This window comes from Durio zibethinus, chromosome 12, assembly GCF_047325235.1.
Source record: "Durio zibethinus cultivar Kanyao isolate XHJ-2024 chromosome 12, ASM4732523v1, whole genome shotgun sequence".
NCBI classification, from domain to species: domain Eukaryota; kingdom Viridiplantae; phylum Streptophyta; class Magnoliopsida; order Malvales; family Malvaceae; genus Durio; species Durio zibethinus.
Window position 1 is genome coordinate 8,804,539 of NC_143173.1, and position 11,095 is coordinate 8,815,633.

An 11,095-nucleotide genomic window follows, 5' to 3' on the forward strand; every position below is an offset into this window, starting at 1 on the left:
GTTTGAAAATAAATATTAATTATTGTTATTGAAACTTTATCTAAATTATTTCACCATATGGGACAAATTTAGACAAAATTAGACAAAATTTCTCACTTAAGAATTTTATAGAAATTTGCCGTTTGAAATTTCTATAAATTCTATCATTGGATAATTAATATTTATTCTAAAAATTTATTGCTTTTTTAATTTCATTTTTATTAAATTAAATCATGCAAAAATACTCCTAAAATAAACAAACACATAAATAAAAAATTAATTAAAAAAATTAAAATTAAAAATACCAAAAAAATGGAAATGACTTGACTTGTAGCTGAGATTTAGCTCAAGTTGAGAGAGAAAAATGGCTCGAAAACATGGCTCAAAGGTGAGCAGCTCAGCTCGGCTCCAAGGGTCGACTGGCACGCGAGTCAAACGTGGGTCGTGATCGGATCGGGTTGGTCCAACTGCAAAATGTGCGGATCCTCTGGGATTTATTAATAACAAAATGACATCATTTTTCGAAGCTATAAAAGGCAAAAGCTTTCGATTTTCTTTAGATGCCTCTGTTCCTTCTCTTTCTTTTCCCTTCTTTTCTCTCCCCTCTTTCTAAGAAAACCTAATTTTCGATTGAATATTTAATCAAAAACTAAAAAAATACATCAAAAATTGAAAATTTTGGCTGAAAAAATCAAGTTTAGTCAGAAAGTTCATCGGAATCTGGATTTTTTAAAAAAATTCCTAGAAAAAAAATTGCCAAAATTTTAAAAATTCCTAAAAAAAGTATAAAATTACTTTAGCCCTTCCAAACACCTCTTTTCTTTTGTTTTTATTTTCTGTGTTCTATTTTTCGTGTCCCCTTTTGTTCTGTTCAAGCTTATATTTATAGGCATTGATCAGAAGAATTTATGATCAATTTTGATTCCTTTTTTGATTGGACTTAGAAATAGTCTTTTAGTCCAATTCCAAACCTGCCAACCTTTCCCAAATCAATGACAAAATTTTTTATTTTGTTTTTTCATTTTCTTTTAGAAGAAAAAAAATATATATAAAATAATAATAAAATTTAGAATAACAAAAAATAATAAATAAATAAATAAAAATGGGTCAATTTACCCCATTTGGGCCAGGCCCAATTGATCCTGGCCTGGACCAAATTGGGTGTCTACATCTGCCCCTCTCTGTGCATTTCTTAAGCAACATGAATTGCATAAAGATGTAAACACCCTGCACGTGATCATCCCACCAAATTCGTGCTTCTTTTTTTTTTTTTAAGTAAACAAAGCTTTTCTAAATAGAGGCAAAACAACTTTGGAAAAATAAATTACACAAATTTGGAAAAATAAATTACTCCTCTACAAAGAGGCAACATAACTATGAAAAAATAAATTGCTCCTCTAAGTAGAGGCAACACAACTTTGGAAAAATAAAATGCACCTTTAAATAGAGGCAACCACAACTTTGGAAAATAAAATGCTCCTCTAAATAGAGGCAACCACAAATTTGAAAAATAAAACGCTCCTCTAAATAGAGGCAACCACATCTTTGGAAAATAAAATGCTCTTCTAAATAGTGGCAACCACAACTTTGGAAAAATAAAATGCTTATTGACAATCATGTCCAAAGGAGTTATAGATCGTGTCTAAAAGAATTTTAAGAGATTATGCTCAAAGGTCTTACAAATCATTCCTAATATTGAAAAATATCCTTTTTCAAGGATTAAAATCTTACCTCACAAGCTTTTTCTTAATTGAGAATTTGAAACTCTTTCATCAAAAAGTTTTCACATTTATCTTCTTTACGTGGTATCTTCGAACATCCCTACACTAAACCTTTTCAAATGCAGTGTATGCTATGGACTAGACATTTAAAAATGCATTGCATGCTATGCAAATGCTAATTAATTAATTCTCATTTAATTGTGGTACTCAGGTTTCTCAAGCTCTTTTCTTCGGCCCTAAACCCCCTCAATCTTCAAGTACTAGGGCCAAATCAATGTAAGTCTCAATCATTTTTCTCATTTAATTCTCATCTTCTCTTTTTCAAGAAATCTCTTTCCAAATTCAATATCCTTATCGGAAACTGAACATTTCAAATTTGCCTTTATCACTCTCAACCTTTCCAATGCAATGTAAAAATCTTTCATGCTATTATTCATTTATCAATCATTTTTCAATCTTAAAAAGCAAGAATGCATTCACACATTTCCTCCATTGTAAGGTATTGAAGAGAAAAGAGTAAGAATGGCTAAGAAATAATCAATAGAAGAGACACACAAAGAATGAAATGGAATGTCTTTTATTAACAAGAATGTGGTAAACTTTGGCCAGTTGGAAAAAAAAGAATTACAAAAATAGGTATGGGGACAAAGCCCAAAAATAAATAATCAGACAATCATGATAACATATCTTAAAGTTTTTTTCAAAAAATTCAACCACCCAATGCACTCAACAACTTAGAGCTCCTCAGAATATGCTAGCCTCTTTGCTAATGAATTTTCAAATTCGATGCTGTATTTTCTTTATCTAAGCTACCTTATAAGGTTTTCAACTTAGATAAACCCATTTTTACCTCAAATCGCCCTTTTGGGGTTTTCACTTTGAGTCTTCTTTTTTTTTATTTTTCATTTTTCTCTCATTTTTTTTCTTTTTTCTTTTCTCTCTTTGTTTTTCTTTTCTTTTTTTTTCCTTTTTTCTCAAGCATAATACTTCTTCACAACATCAAAATTTATAGGATAAGGTAGATCATTTCTATCCATCTCAGCTAATATCAACGGTCCACCAGAGAAAGCTCATTTCATGATATATGGCCCTTCCCAATTCAAAGTTTATTTTCCTCTATTATTGTGCTGACTTGGAAGAATTCTTTTCAAGACCAACTTCTTTTCCCGAAAACAATGAGGTCGAACCTTTTTATCATGAGCCTTCATCATTCTTCTTTAATATAGCTAACCATGGCATAATGCTGTCAATCTCTTTTTCTTAATGAGATTTAACTGTTCATAGTGCTCTCGAATCCATTCAACCTCTTTTAGCTCAACTTCCTTCAGAACCCTCAAGGATGGGATCTCTACTTCCACTGACAGTACGCTTCTATCCCATAAACTAAAAAAAAATAAGGTTGCCCTAGTAGAGGTATGTACCGATGTTCAATATGCATGTAGTGCAAATGGCAACTTCTCATGCCAGTTTTTATAGGTCTCGGCCATCTTTTCAAGAATTCTTTTTATATTCTTGTTTGCTGCCTCAACTGCCCCATTCATTTTCGGATGGTATGGTGCTGAATTATGGTGCTTGATCTTGAACTGAGCACATACTTCTTGCATCATCTTGTTATTTAAATTTTTGGTATTATTTGAAATAATTCTTTCTGAAAGTTCATATTTACAAATGATTTCCCTCTTTATGAACTTGCAGACCACAGATCATGTTACGTTTCCAAATGACGCTGCTTCCACCCATTTCATGAAGTAAGCTATCATCATGAAAATAAACCTATGCCCATTAAAGCTTTTGGGGTAATAGGACTAATGAGGTCCATGCCCCACATAAAAAATAACAAGGATGGTGCCAAAACATGTAAAGTAGATGGTGAAGCATGAATCTTATTATCATAAATCTGGTATTTATGATATTTTTGAGCATATCAATGCCATCACTCTCTCCATCGTTAACCAATAGTACCCTGCTCTCATGATCTATCTCGCTATCATATGTTTATTGGATGTGCCCCCACAGATTCCATCATGTATCTTTTCAATAATTTTTTTAGCCTCGACCTTATTTACACACCTAAACAATACTTGGTCATGGCTTCTTTTATAGAGAACATCTCCATCTAAGAAGAAACTTATAGCTAGTCTTTGGATGACCCTTTTATCATTTTTAATTACCTAGGTAAGGTATTGTTGGTTCTTAATATACTGTAAGATATCATAATACTAAGGCTTCCCATCTTTCTTATATTCTACATTAAAGTAGTGAGCTGACATGTCCTTGACATCTAACTTGATAGGCTGAATGTCAATGCTATCATTAATTCAAACCATTACTGCTAAAGTAGCCAAGGCATCGATAATCAAATTCTCCTTATAAGGTAAATGATCAAACTGAATATCTTCAAATTGCTTGATCAACTCTAGGATATACTTATGATATGAGATGAGTTTTGAATCTTTTATCTTTTATTCTCCTTTCCACTAATATATAACTAGATCAGAGTCTTCAAACACTTTTAATGCTTTAACTTTTTTGTCTAAAATAGCTTGTAGACCCATGACGCATGCCTCATACTCAACGATGTTATTTGTATAATTGAAATTCAATTTTGCTATTATAGAATAATATTGCTCTTCTAGAAAAATCAAGATTGCCCCAATTCCATGTCCCAAGGCATTGGTAGCTCCATCAAAATACATCTTTCAATGGTTCTTTTCACGCCTTTCCTTTTCCAATTGGGAAACAGTAATTAAATCTTTATAAAAAAATTCCAATCTTATCGGCTCATAATCCTCAGCAACACGATCTAAGAGAAACTCAGCTATGGCACTCTCTTTTATTATTTTTTGGCCCATATATATGATATCATACTCGAGAGTATTACTTGCCATCTAGCAATTCTTTCAAACAGAGAGGACTTTTCAAAGATGTATTTAATTGGATCCAGTTTTACTATGAGCCAGGTGGTATGATAGAGCATGTATTGTCTGAGTCTTTTGGCAGTCCAAGCTAATGCACAACATATTTTCTCCAAAGAGGAATACTTGGATTCATATTCTGTGAATTTTTTACTTAGATAGTAAATAGCTCTCTCCTTTCGGCTAGACTCATCTTGATACTCCAGCACACACCTATTGAATTCTCGCATACCATCTAATATAAAATTAAAAGTTTTCTTAGAATAGGTGGTACCAATACTGAAGGATTTGACAAGTATTACTTAATTTTATCAAAAGCCATTTGGCATTCCTTATTTCATTCTCCAGGGTTATTTTTTGAAAGAAGTTTAAATATGGGATCACATTTGTAGGTAAGCTTAGAGATGAACCGAGAAATATAGTTCAATCTACCTAGAAAACCTCAAACTTCTTTTGGTGTGCTTGGAGGTGACAAATTTTGAATGGCCCATATTTTATCTGGATCAACCTTAATCCTTCTTTCACTGTCCACAAAGCTTAGCAACTTCCTTGATCTTTTCCTGAAAATGCACTTAGCTAGGTTCAACTTGAGTTGGAATTTTTTCAACCTCTCAAATAGTTTTTTGAGGTTGGTGACATGATCTTCACCTTTTCAAGATTTCGTAATTATATATCTACATACACCTTAATTTCTCTGTGCATCATGTCATGAAAGAGCATCACCATGGCTCTTTGGTATATTACCCTAGCATTCTTTAAACCAAAGGGTATGACTTTATAGCAAAATGTTCCCTATATAGTCATGAAAGTGATCTTTTCCATGTCGTCTTTAGCTATTTTTATTTAGTTATACCTTGAAAACCCATCCATAAAGAAGAACATTGAATGTTTGGTCGTGTTATCTACCAACGTATCAATATGAGGCAAAGAAAAGTTATCCTTTGGGGTAGCCTTATTCAAATCACGATAATCTAAGTACATTTACACCTTTCCATCCTTTTTAGGAATTGGTGCAATATTGGCTACCCATTCTGGATACATGGCTAGTTGTAAGAAACCTACATCAAACTATTTTATCACCTTTTTTTTTATCTTTAGCAGCATTTTAGGCTTTATTCCCCTTAGTTTCTATTGGACTGGCTTACATTTTGGCTTCAAAGGTAGTTTGTGTTCTACTATTTTTGTATTGAGCTCAAGTATATTTTGATAAGACCAAGCAAACACATCTACGAATTCCCAAAGTAAATTTTCCAATCATTGTTGTTTTTATCGATGAGAGTGACATGCCAATTTTAATCTCCTTCTTATTCTCTTCATCTCCTAAATTCACCAATTCAGTTGTTTCTTGATAAGGCTCAATCAGTTTACTATCTTGCTCAATCAATTTCATTAGGTCCAGAGGAATACCATATTCTTCAAAATCATCTTCATTATCAAATGCATCAGTGTTAATTGATTTTTCAAAATTAACCCCTTAATCGTTATCATGATGATTTTCCTATTCATTTAAGGACCTAAAATTGAATGAAATGGGATATGTTGGCAAAATGTATAAGAAGAATGAAAAAATGAAAAATGAAAAAAGTACTAAAAAAATTAATGAAATGCATCCTTCTTAATTTTATTATTAAAATAATAATAGATAAATGGCCCAAATAAAAAAGACCACCCCAAGGCCTTGAACATAAGCTATTGGGATGTTCAATTACATTGAATCATTATTAAGGATAGCAAGCATTTCAATAATGCTCCAATTGTTTAGCTCATAATTTGATGGACAAAGATGAACCCACATTTCCTATTCATAGCCACTTTCATCTTTAATCACATGGATGGACAACTCAACAAATGTCTCATCCATGCTTAGTTCAGACCCCTTTTCTGCATCTGAGTACATGAATCCTCTAGGCTTGAAGGTCTCATATAAGTGTGGGATGATCATTGTTGCCTTATTGGCTTGTCTTCCCCTAATTTCACAGTATTCTGTTTCATAACCAAGACCTAGTCTTTCCTAGTTGTCCATCATTGCTAAAGGCTCTTTTATCTCTTGTAAATTTTTACCTAGTCTTACTTCAGGAACTAGCCTTTATTGATGACCTGACACATTACTATCTTTGAACATTGTTGGCTTTTGGGTCTTTGACCTACAGAGTTGACTAACTTAAATAACCTGTAAGAACATTTCATTACCTTTTTAGCAGCTTTTATATATGGAGTATTCAATAGTTGAGTTACTAGCATGTCTTCTTTCCCAAACATTACCACCAATTAACCTTCCACATTAAACTTAATCTTTTGGTGTAGTGTAGAAAGACCAGCCCCTGCCATGTGAATCTATGGCTTTCCCAGTAAACAACTATAAGATGGGCAGATATCCATTACTTGAAATTTTACATTGAAAGTGCATGGCCTAATTTGCCAAAGCATCTCTATATCTCTCAAACTTCTCATCCGATCCCATCGAATGCTCGGACAACCATTTGGCTATCTTTTATATGTGAGTAATCAATAGGTAGCCTTGCCAAAGTTGACATAGGCATGACATTAATAGCAGAGTTATTGTCGATGAGGACCTTAGCCATAATATGGCTCTTGCACTTGATAGTGATATGCAAAGCCTTAGTGCTTCCCTTTCCTTCTACAAAAATCTCATCATCACTAAATAAAATGTAGTTTGGCATGACCAGATTTCCAATTAAGTGGTTGACATACTCAACAGATACATTATGTGCAACATATGTCTGGTTCAACACTTTCAGAAAGGTATTCTGTGTGGTTTCGAATTCAATAATAGTGATAAAATGATATTCATGTCGGCATCTTATTTAATTGTTCCACCACTGAATATTCACTATGTTTTATCAGTTTTAAGATTTCACAAGCTTTTTTTTTTTACACTGGCTTTGGGTAATCCTCTTCAGGTATCACTTCTGGGTTATTCCGTTCTTTGCCTACCTTGGCCTTTTCTTTTCTAGCTTTCTCCAATATTTCTGGAGTATAGCATCTTTCACTTTAGGTAATGTCCCCCACACCAGTTATATTGGCAGCATCAAGCTTAGAGACATTCTCTTCTTACCCTTGGACTATTGTGTCATAGTCATATTTTCATGACACAGCCCTATTGCTCTTATAAGGGAATAGAGCAAGGACTTTAAAGGTTATTGGCCTAGGAGTGAGCTTGTCTATGGTTGATTTTGGCCTATCCTAATAGAAAATTGTTAATAGCTTTAAAAATAGTTTGGGTGGCTGGTCAGTCATAGACATTTCAGCATTCTTTGAATCTTCCTTTGTTTTATAAAATTCAATCTGGTATGAATCCATGAGCTTTTGTACTTCTTAACGAAATTGCTCATAGGTTTCAATAGAGTGACCAGATGCCCCACTATGGTATTTATAGTTTTCACCTACTATATATGCTCAATGATAAGTATATGGATTGACTAGTTGTATCATATCAATTTTTCATAAAGCATCAAGTAGCTGGTTGAAAGGGGTTTTAATTTTTGCCACTTTCTTTTTCAGTTGACAATCCCATTCCTCACTTAGAGCATTCACATTATGATTTGGTAAAGGATTACCACTAATGTTTCGTGTAGTTATCCTTCCTGTATCAAAATTGATCATTTCATCCTTGATCAATTGTTATACTTTATGCTTCAGGGCAGTACAGTTCTCTATGGAATGACCAACAATCCTATAATGATAATCATAATGGATTATAGGATCATACCATTTGGGGTATGGTGGCTTAGGTGGCTCTACTCAATTAATAATAATTAGATGATTATTGTAGAGCTCACGGTATAACTCCGTATAAGCCATGAGGATTGGATCGAATACAGGTTTTCACAAGTAGTTCATTACTCTCATGAACCATCTATTTGGCTAATAGGATGAGTTTAAGGTCTTGAAAGAGGTTGAACATTGGAATTGTATTTGGCAGCCAGAGGCTTGAAAAAGGGTTGATAAGTCTAAGGGTAGGATGGTCGTGGGTTTGGTTGGTATAGATACGAAAAAGCATTATTCACAATGGAATAATTTAAGGAGTAACCCTATGGTATGTAGGGTCGATGACCCCTGAACTGTTGTTTATCAAAGCTCATAGCTTCAGTTTCAATCTTTTTCTTTTTCAGGGCTCTTTTAGTGAATGGCTCCCTTTCTTCTAACTTGTCATTCTTAATGGCACTCTCAATAATTTCACCAGAGATCACTATATTGATGAAAATTTTTATTGCATTTCCTATCATCTTTTCATAATAGGAAGATTTCATAGTGCTGACAAATAGCACTGTAGTTTCCTTTTTAGTTAGAAGAGGTTGCACTTGAGAGGCTACATCCCTTTACCTATGGGCGCATTCTTTAAAAGATTCATTTGCCTTTTTCTCCATATTTTGCAAAGATAAATGATCATGAGCCAAATTCATGATATGTTGATATTAACTGATAAAATCATGAGCCATATTGCTTCAGGAACGGATGTTAGTTTTGTCTAACTGGACATACCACCTAGCAACGGAGCCAGTAAGGTTATCTTGGAATAAATGCATTAATAGCTTTTCATTGTGAACATGGGCTGCCATTTTCTGACAATACATGGTAATGTGGGTCTTTGGGCACTTTGTATCATCATACTTCTCAAATTTTGATACTTTGAACTTTGGAGGAATAACCACATCTAGGACTAAGTAAAGCCTAAAAGCATCGATAGAACCATAAAAACTAATTCCTTTCACAGCCCGTAACCTTTATTTTAGCATACTAATCTTTGAATCTTCCTGAGATTTCACTTTTGTGTTTTTTTTCTCTTTTTCTTTCAATTCATCTAGATCAGGAACTTAAATCGATTTTACTGTCTTTTCAGTAAAGACAGGATTCACATAGCTGTGGTAATGTCCTAGATTAGAGGCTGATGGCATTCTAAGATATGTAAGATATGTGAATTATTATGGTGGGACCTTTTATGTAGACTGGGCTTAAGATAGACCAAAATCGAGTGGATATAGAGGGTCAGTCACTCATGTGATGAAGGGCCCCTGTTGGCTTGTTTTCTTTTTTATCCCTTTTTCCTTGTTTAACTTGTTGAGAGCATCTAGAATCTTACTCAACTCATTTTCAATCTTTTTTTATGCCTTTTCTATCTTTTCAAGTTGATGAGAGTTTTTTTGCTCCACTTGTCTAGCTCTGGCTCTTGTGTTGTATCAATGAGTGAGGTTTTTACTAGATGAAGCTATCCTTAAACCTTGAGTATCATAATTATATGATTATTAGAAATTATGTGTTCTAAGTATGATATGCAAATGTATGCATCAAATATACTAATATTTGCCACATCACCATTATTGATAGAAAAAATTTCAAAATTACATCCTAATAAAGTCAAAGCAATATTCTAAAGTCCTAAACATCATCCTTTATTTCTAATGGTTCCTTATAAATTTCCTAGCTTACTGGTAATGATTTTGTGCCTCGTCTAGGAAATCAAGCAATTGTCACGCATGAGCTCTTACTGGTTGCACCACAGCCTTCAAACCTTTCACTTTCGCTTCCATTTTTTATGCTTTATCTACAACAATGCATATCTGATTGAACAAATGCCTTAGATGCCTTTGTTTTCCTATGCACATGTCTTTCCATAGCTCACTCTATTGAGCTTGTGTCTTGCATTCATCAGAAAAGGCTTTTACTTGTGCTGTGCATTGATCCACTATCTCTTATAACATTTGGCTATGTCTGTGTACCGTAGCAATGGCCTTTTGTTTTTTCTCCACCTTTGCTTTTAGTAATTCATTTTCCTTTAAGAGTTGGGCAAACTCGGGTGTGACTGACAAATGTGTCATGTCTAGATCATTGAATAAAGCTTTCCGCTGATCTTTTAGCTCCATGAGGCTCTAGATTTTTAGCTTTTAAAGCCTTAAACTCTCTTTCATTTCTAACTTCAATCGTTTATTTTCTTGTTCCAACTCATCTTTATCAATTTAGAGCTTTCTCTTAGCCATTTCCACTTTAAGCAAATGATTTTAAACAATGGGTTTCGGGGATGCCTTAATTGTTCACTAGGAATCACAATGTCCTTTCCCCTCTTTGCATGCCATACACTATTTTTTGGGGTGACGTTGTAAGTAATCCTTCCTTGGTTAACCCTGATGGTTTGCTTCTATGCCTTTTTGATCCTTTTGACCATTCTATACACCCCTTTATCAATGAATAAGAACTCCCACTGGTTAAGTTCATAGGTTTTTAGAATGAATTGCTCACATCTTGATTGTCTTCTTACCAAAGTTGGGGCAGAAGTAACAGCACCCCATAAGCCTAATAAGAACACCTATGGTTGATCCCTATAACTATACAACATTGTGTCATGATGCATCCAAGGTGCTTTCCAAACTATCCTTTGACTATCAAGTGCTTAAAAGTAGGAAACCTATTCTTCTTTTGACTTTGTTTAAGGCAATGTGCTACAATAAAACTCCTTGATGGGGA